We start from the raw sequence: 9,668 nt of genomic DNA, 5'->3' as shown, positions 1-9,668 counted from the left end.
ATGCATCCAAAGGTGAAAACCTCTCTAAGGTGCCTATTGGATGAGATGTTTGATGTGCTTCCCAGTAATTTTTAGGAGATATCATTAGTGTTGACAGAGCCAACAAATCCAATCAACTTGGAAACAATGGAACATCCTCATATGATATACATTGCATAATCTTTATCTACAGAAGAAAAATATGAATTTATTACCTTCTTTCAAGAAGAAAAGATTAATTTTGCATGGACATATGCATATATGACAAGCTTAGATCCTAACCTCATAATGCATCATTTATGAATTGCATTAGGAGTACAAGTGATCGAATAGAAGCTTGAGAAAATGCATCCTCATGTAGCATTACTTCTTAAAGATGACCTAGAAAAGCTTCTACAAGTTAGTTTCATCCATTCTATTGATTATTGTTGAATGGATCTCAAACATTATTCTAGTCTCCAAGCATGATAAGTCTCTCCAAGTTTGTATAGATTTTTGAGATCTAAAGTTAGCGTGTCTAAAGGATGATTTTCCACTTCCCAATATTGATATGATTGTGGATATGATAGTAGGACATGAAATGCACTCACTCATACACAATTTTTCTAGTTATAATCAAATTAAAATTTCACCAAAAGACTAGGAGAAAACTTCTTTTAATTGTGCAGTGGGTACTTTTTATTGGAATGTGATGCCATTTGGTCTAAAAAATGTTTGTGCCACATATCAAAGGGAAATCATAAAAATCTTCTATGATATGATGTATAAGATGATGAAGGACTATGTCAATGGCACCTTGGTCAAGAGTGTTGGAAATATAAGAGTAACTAAGAGGGGAGAGTTGAATTAGTTACTATGCAAATAAATCCCAAATCCCTTAGATGTCATAACAAAACAATAAACTCTAAAAATTTAACTCTACTAATGCTTGGCAAACAAAAATAATGTTGTAACTTGGTAAACACTAAGAATGCTTGGTAGTTACTTAACATGAAACTATTAAGATGTTATTTTTGATTACTTTAACTTAGTTGCAAACACAAAAAATAAATAGCATGAAGACATTTGACACCAAGATTTAATGTGGAAACCCAATTTGGGAAAACCCCAAATTGCAACTAGTTACTATTTTTACTCTTCTGAAGTGATCCCTATTAGGAGACAACCCTATTAAAAGTTACGAAACACACTATTAGATGTGATGTTGTTAGAGGATTTAATCATCCTATTAGGAGTTTCCTTGTTAGAGGTCTTTAGATAATTCAATAGAACGGCCACCTTGTTGCAAGATTTAAAAGTAACTATTGATCAAACTTTGTTAAGAGATTTAGATCATTGCTACAATGGTTAGAGAGTAACAATGACATGACTTGATTTGGATGCAATTGAATTGCTGATTACAGATCTCAATTCTATCTTATGCTTGATCCTTCCTAATCGAATGTATCCTTTCAACTTCATAAGGATATTCTTCTTACCCTTCTAATTGACTTCCTTTTTGCATCATTACATCTTCAAAATATTCCATGCATTCAAACTTTTCACACTCTCTAATTCTTAATTTGACCTTTTATTTATATCTTTCATATCATCAAGTTAGGTCAAATAAAATTTAGAATAATTAATATTCATCTTCTCAGTTGGCTAGAACCATCAAATAAATCAACTGAACTTAATATGCCAAAATAAATAAATCCTTCATTAGCTGACCCTACTCAGTAGACACTAGAAATGATTTACCTATGTTAATCAACTAAAACTCGGTCAACATTGCATACAAGAAAAGTTCCTTTGGTAACCGAGTGAGCTTAGTTAACACTACTTCCATCTAACATTTCCTTCATTAATCGTGTGAGCTCAGTTAACACTCATCCTCCACAAACTTTCCTTTGACACCAAAGTGAACTTGCTAGACACCTCCTTCTAAACTAGGAAAACTTTGTATTGCTTGGTAGCCACAAAAAATTTTCTTCAATGCTGGAGTGAGCTTAGCATACACTGACTGGTAATGATATGACATTTTGTGTATTGTCAAAGAAAACACATAATTAATCAATTGTATTCAACAAATAGTACATAGTGCAACACTCATCTTCATGATTTGGGACCAATACTAGATCATATGGAAAAATTCAATCTTAGATTAAATTGCAAGAAAAGTGCATTTGGTGTAACTTCCAGGAAGTTGCTTTCCTATATTGTCTCTACAAAAGGATTTGAGGTGGACCTAGAAAAAGCTCAAGAAATCATGGAAATGCCTCCACCCCATAATATTAGTCAAATGAGGGGGTTGTAAAGAAATTCCTCCACCCTTGTTGTCTGCCCTAGCTTTCAAAAAGGTAATCAAATGCAAATTCCAAATTACATTAGTGTAGGATGGGCTTACCTTAAGTTTTCTTTTTTACAAAGATTATTTTATTTTCTGTGAATTAAACCTTTTAATTTCCTAGCTTTCCTTAACCAGGGTCATGTCTCCTAAGCATTAAATGAAAAATCTAAACTTAGATGTATAATTTTGGTCAATTTTTTGTCTTAGTAACATTGAGGATTAACACTTACCCACAATATAAAGTTGCATGGTTTTTACATGAAGCGAGGAAGCATTGTTGTGCCACGTAGCACTTATTGATGGCAGGTCTTGATTGCACCACAAATTTGAATTTTGTTAGATCCTTTAAAAAAATTTTAGTATTTTTTAGTACATGTTGCATTTTCCTATGCTCTAATTGGTGGGCTCATTCTCAGTGGTTTATTCTTCTTTTAATCTTGATGCACCATTGATCTTCTAAGATCAACGACTAGTTCTTTACCAAAGATAGAGTTGCTCAAACATTAAGCAAAGTGTGGAAGTGTTGTGTCAAAACCTATCCAAGATGATGATAGGAGAAATTTCACATACAACTCTTAGAAGTGTTTCTTTACACCATTGATCTTAGCAAGATCGATGACTGGCGCTTACCCGCTAGATGAAAGTGGAATGTTTTTATACAAAGTAGGGAAGCACCTTATTGGCATCTGCCACATGGTGATATCGGCATCACAATATCTAAAAATTAATACTACTACTAATAGTTTTCATATAGTATTTTGACAAGAGTAATACATTCATTGGTTGAGGTATTTGACTCAGCACTGCCCAATGTAACTCTATTCTACCATTGATCTTTGTTAGATCAATGGATGGTGCTTTCTCACTATCCCAAGATGCAAGTTTTTCTAAATAAAGTTGGAAAGTTCCCTAATGAAACCTATCCTTACTGATGTCATGACTGGTGTTTCACGTTATTCAAAAGATAAAGATTGTTCCACCATTGATCTTAGTGAGATCAATGGATGGCACTTTATCTCTTTGAGAAAGTGCTTGATATTTTTACAAAGTAGGGAGCTACCAACAAGACATGTAGTAGATAATGATGTCATGGACACACTCCTTTCAAAGGTAATAACAAAGTCTCTTTCATGGTAGTTGTCAGACATGTTGACAAAAGGGAGACATTCTATTGGTTTGTCTAGCTGACTAGCTACTACAAACGTACAATTTCTTGTGATCGTTGATCTTGGTAAGATAAATGATTGGCACTTACCTACAAAATAAAGTTTCATGGTATTTATACAAATTAGGGAAGTTCCAACCACCATGTGGCAAGGTGGGATCAGTGTGATGAAAACTATTGACTCATGCCAGATTGGAAAAGGTGTTAAAATAGAGTTATTTAATTGGTTGGATGACTGACTCTTACTAGTATGGAGACGATTTTGTAGTTGGGCGACAATTTTAAAAGGTTTATTTGAAAAATTCAATGAAATTTCATGATCTTCAATCTTTAGAAAATCGAAGAGTAGTGCTTACCGCCATTATAAAAATGCTCAAACTTTAAGCAAAGCGGGGAATTGCCTTCTTAACACATGGCTAGGACATTAAAAGCTTTAAAGTAGTTTTGTCTTTTTAAAATAAAGTCATCCAATGCTATGAGATTGATAGATGAAATTCAAATCTAAAGAACAACATGAATTTAATGGTTAATGGACATTAATATTACGTAGAATTCCTTCATGTGACCTTAATACCCTGATGTAATTTGTAAATTCGCACCACACAATTGCAAAAGATTTCAGAGCACAAGGGTTTTCAAAGCTAGGGAAAAATAATTTGCAAATTTTTTAGTGAATAACATAAAATTTATAGAGAAAAGGAAGCATAATTCAGTAGGTAAGTGGTCAAAAACTTTTGAAAATTAAGAAATTAGAACTGTGTGAAATTGAATTTTCAAAATGCCTCCATGAATTGAATTCTTTGGTCCCACTAATTACCTTAAGAGATCTCTCTATGATGATTTCCTTTAACAATTTACTTTATATATACATGAATTAGCAAAATGTAGAGAGCTTATCCTAGAAAGCCCTAGGTTGGTTGTGGGTGAAGATTTTTATGATAAAGCCAATTGGCTAAGAGATGCTCAGGTTTTTGCAGGAGGTTAAGAATTGTTTAAAAAATTGTTTGTTGAATGTAACCAAGACACCCCTTTAAGTAATTTTTTGGTGTTTGATATTGGTAAATTGGTGGTCCCTGGGGTTTTCTTTGACAGTGATCTATTGTCTAATATGGCCACATCACTAGGAATATAAAGAATCATGCTAGAGATAACCTTTTTAGGATTTCACTTGCATTGATCAGTGAAGTTTTTAAACTCAACCCTAACCATATAGTCCATGAGACAATTGATATGGATGATCTTTAGGAGAGATAGAATGCATAGAGTGTATATTTGAGAGAAAGGCCATTATAGCAACATATTGTTAAGATTGGGTCATTACCCTTAGTTACACTAAACACCCCAAAGCCATTACAGAAAAAAATAATTTTTTCCTAGAGCCCAAGCCTTATATTTTACTCTTTGCCAAATATTTGGGAATGATGAGTACAAATACATCTAAGGTTCTATTTTTCTCATTATGGCTTAGACCTTCTAGTTTTTAATGAGCACAATTCTTGATTTTGCTACTTTCCTATCCATAATGGTTTAGTTGGAATATCTCAAGGTAAGGTAAACATAACTTTTTATTGGTATTCATTGTTGATGGACATATGTCTTCACAAGAGAGTTACCTTATTCTCTAAGGAAATGAGGCTAGAACTAGAAATGGATGGAGAGAAGCTCCCAATTTAGTTATGGAGTGCTAACATGACTTGGAAAGTCAAGGATGCCAGATATGTCAAAATTAACAGATGATTTGCATCAAGGCTCATATTTTTCTTGAGAGGGGATAGTCTAACGATCCCATAGCCTTTAATAGAACTAACCAAACCCAAGGACCATGCCAAGAAACTTTTGGTTAGTCATAATTGAGGGTATGCAATCCCATATAATGTTTCCACTATGATTGGGGTCTATGGTTTCTTGTGAAAACCTCATGTTTAACCTTTCTATGTGCCTCTAAAGATACGAGTTGCAAAATTTCTATGGGAGATTGGAACAATTGAGGAAAAGGATATGCTAGGAAAAAATATAGGCACATTTTTCCTAGTTGTCACTGTGGCTCATGATTTTTTTTTGGTTAAGAAAGGGTGGAGGAATCTTAGTTTTTTTTTAGATAGATATCATATGGCCCAATTCCATGCAAGATAAATTGATCCAAAGGAATTCTGTGACCTCTTAAGGGAGAAAACCAAAGCTAAGGCTATTATACAAAAGGTGTGCTTCTTGGAAGATGTTATTAGAAATATTTTCTCATTAAAGGAGCAAGAAGTTAGAAAAGAAAAGTGGATAGTTTTCAGTAAAATTTTAGAAATCATTAATGATTTTGATCCCAATTATGACCTATTGAAAGATAAGAAGTAATAGGAGGCCAAAATGAATGCATTGATGAATAATTTTATTGTGATAATGTAAACTATGATTGAAAAGAACATCTTAGTCAAATCATATCCTGATAAAGCAATAGAGGTGGAGAGAAGGATAAATAGTAGAATGGTGGTTGCTCCAGGCTAGTATACACTACAAAGGAGGGCTGGGTATATTGTGGTTCAAAATATACAACACATTCCCCCTACAAAAGGCCAAGATCAAAAAGTCCAACTAACACCAATGCACCCAAAAGATAGTGATTAGAATAGGGATCCTCTTCTCATGCAGGAGAGTATTCACCATCTCAAACCCCACTTAGGATACAAGATGAAGCATCTTTGAGAGAAAAACTAAAACAATTGGGTGGGAAAGGAGATATCATTGTTACCACTAATGATATAGAAAGAGGAGAGCCTAAGGAGCCTCCTATGCCATCCTTTGACCTCATTGTTGTTGATTAAAGAGGTAAGGAAATAGATCCCATCATTGCTCAAGACTATCAAAATTTCATAGATGATGAAAATTTTGTTATTTCTAAGTGTTTTGCATAATTTTTTATGGAGGAAAAAACTAGGAAATTTTGAGGAAAAATGTAAAACAATAAAGGCAGAGGGACCAAGAAAATTAGACTCTAAAATTGAACAAGAGGTGAAGGACAAATTTTTAGAGGATTTTTCCTAGCTAACCCTTGAGGCTGAAAGATAGTTAGTAAGAGAGTTAGGAGTCCTAGTTTTTCTTGAGTGGGACATAGCTAATACTATGGTTTTTGACTCCATCAAAAAGGAGAAAGATGTGCACTACAAAATCGAAGAAGAAATATTACAAGCACATAGGGGAATAAAATTCAGTAATGATCATGAAGACTTGTTGATATGCTCTATTGAAAAAATGAATAAGACTAGAATGCAAGAAATTTCAAGTGTTGAACATACTGGTGATCTTATAGTATATAAGGCTAATGAAGTAGATAGTCAACAAGTTACAAGAATGGCTCAAGAAATGTTAAATTTTGGGGATGTGGTAGCTAGGAGGGAAAATAATAGATTCTTAGAACTTAATGCCAAGTTTGAAGAAATACTTAAGGCATACGAGGAAAGAGGAGAGAAAATAAAATTATTGGAAAATCAAGTATCCCAAATGGACAAACAACTTGGAAAGAGGAAAACAAGAGAATATAGAAAGCCTAGAGTTGTATACCATTGCCCCCCAATCGAGCCATTTAAATCCATCACAATTGTTGAATTACTGGAAACCCCACATAGGCCTGAATTCTACACCATCGAGGAATTTGAAGAAGAAAAGAATAAATTATGGGAAATTCATGTTGAATTGAACAATCAATATGAGGAGAAGCTCAAGCAAACAATTTTGTACTTAGTACATAAAATTGATTGGCTAGCTTTTTATGACTAGTTGACAAAAATCCCAGAGATATGGGATGAAATAAAGAGAGATGAAGACAAATTGAAGCCCATTGTGTAGAAATGGAATGAAAGAAATGATGATATTATTTTTACGTGTATTTCTATCATCCAATTATCATGTCAACAAATAGAGAAAATATTTGATACACTTAGTAATTTGAAAGACTTTGATGAGAAACAAGTTTCTATTTAGAAGAGGATAAAAATTTATCTTTCCAAATATATAGTAGAGAAGTTTGATCTTTTTCCCAATGCACTTAGAATGATTGATAGATTAAAAGAAAAGGATGAGCGGGGAAAGGAATTAGATGAACTATTATACTATAGAATGAATAATGTTATAAATGAAAAGGGGCATGTACTTTGGGCAATGACCAATGAAGAACTTGTCAAAGTACAATTGTTCTACAGTGTTATCAAAAAAGATTTTGTTGAAATCAAAAAGATTGGAAATTCTGTAATAGAAGTGCAGTGAGAAATCCTAAATTTTGATTGCCCTGATGACACTATTTTCAACAAATGGAAAGAACTTGTGTGTTTGGAATAGGTGGTTCAAGATTGATGCGACAATTTCTAAATTAGAAGTAATGGTTACCCTAATAGTTCATGATGAAGATAATGAAGATCCTTGAGTTGAGGTTAACTTGCACGCATTATAATAGGACACATCATTAGCAAGCTTGATAGCCACATATTCTAAGGAAGGGTATGTATAGGATCATGGTCAATCAAACTATGCCCTTAAGTGGAAATAAAAAAAGGAAATTCAGGGTTATGTCAACTTGCTATGCAATTTTCTACTTGTTATTAACTTTATATAAAAATGTTAAGAGAAAATAATCTCTAGAAAATTGAATCTAGTTTCTAAACTACAAGGACTTATCTCAAAAGAATAAAACTTGATTGGTCAAAATTTTGAATTTTAATGCAGTATTACAAAAAATTTAGAACAAAAATAAATAGATGTATGTCTGACCACCTTAATCAAAATCAAATGATAATACTTTTTAATAATATTCTAGATATAAGTAGTAGACTCGTGCCTACATGTGACACATGTTTTTGGATATTTTTATTCTAAATAAATAATAAATAATTAATATTTGACTTTAGTATTTTTGGAATTAAAAAAATCTCGTGTCTGACCACCTTAATCAATTCAAAACTTTGCAAAATTCAATTTTTCATTTTTTTTCTTTATAGTAGAAGAATTAGAGAATGTGATGCATCTTTTGAATTTTAAAAATGTTGTACCATTTGAAAGTTATAGTTTTTTTTTCAAGCATGTGTCAATTAGCACTTTATTTGTAACTACATTAGAAAATAAGTAATAATTACTTACTAAACTCATAATTTGACAAACCTTACATTTATGGAAAGAGAAGAATATTCTTCAAAAACCCTTTTCATTTCATCAAATTTTGGTGAAAAAAAGTTGTCAGCTACATATTTGAAGTAAAAATCACACAAAATAGGCCAAATGCACATTTTAAGGATTTTTTTTAAGTTGACCATATAGATTTGGTATCAAAAGATTTAGTAGACCTTATAAAGATATTAATTGTTTTCATTTAGTATTAGGGTGGGTGGGAAAAAAGTTGGAATAGATTTTTAAATGTTTTGAGATATTTTAGAACTATAGATTTTTTAGATTGCCACTTTTTCACACACCATGATAGAACCAATCATGGAATTGATAGACTTTGAAAAAGTAATAGAAAATTGGCACACCAAAAGAATACTCCAATATAATTTTTTTCTAATACACACAATTTTGTCCTTTTGTGATAGCTATAAAATGTAAATATCTTTTGTCAAAAAGGATAGCTATTAGTTCTCTATGCCTAAAGCTTTTTGCATCTCACATTATATAAGTGAAATTCGAGGGCTAGAGGAGGGTACCAAATTATTATCTTTCTAAGTTTTTACTAAGTCTATTCGGTCCAACTTTTATTGATGTATACTTTGTGATATGTTTTCTCTATAATTTTATGAGAATACATCAACTTGATAGGATTTAGATGTTTCGTCTTGAGTCATTTTGAGTCTTATTCAACTGTATACAATTTTTCAAAATGGAATGAATACAAAGATGAACTATTCTCGCATCTTTTCTTGCTGAATCTTGTCTCCATTTTCATTATCTAGTTATCTTGAGATTGTATGAGCAAAGCTGATTCAATTGAAGGCAATTAAATCAAGTTCTATGTCAATTCACTATTGCTCTTAATTCAAAAGATTAAATAAATGCTTTAGTGAAAGTGATAGGATTTCCATGGTAGTTGGATGGATGTTTGTAAGAATGATTTTCAATAAGAATTGTTGATAGTATTGATTATAATGCAGTCAATTAGATCTAGGAATTGAACAGACTCTAAATCCCAACGAATGAGACAATGATCTGGTTAATTCAATTTGT

The sequence above is a fragment of the Cupressus sempervirens genome, chromosome 2 (assembly GCF_028749045.1).
Source record: "Cupressus sempervirens isolate cs-2001-9-10 chromosome 2, ASM2874904v1, whole genome shotgun sequence".
NCBI lineage: Eukaryota > Viridiplantae > Streptophyta > Pinopsida > Cupressales > Cupressaceae > Cupressus > Cupressus sempervirens.
This window is presented reverse-complemented; position numbering follows the sequence as displayed.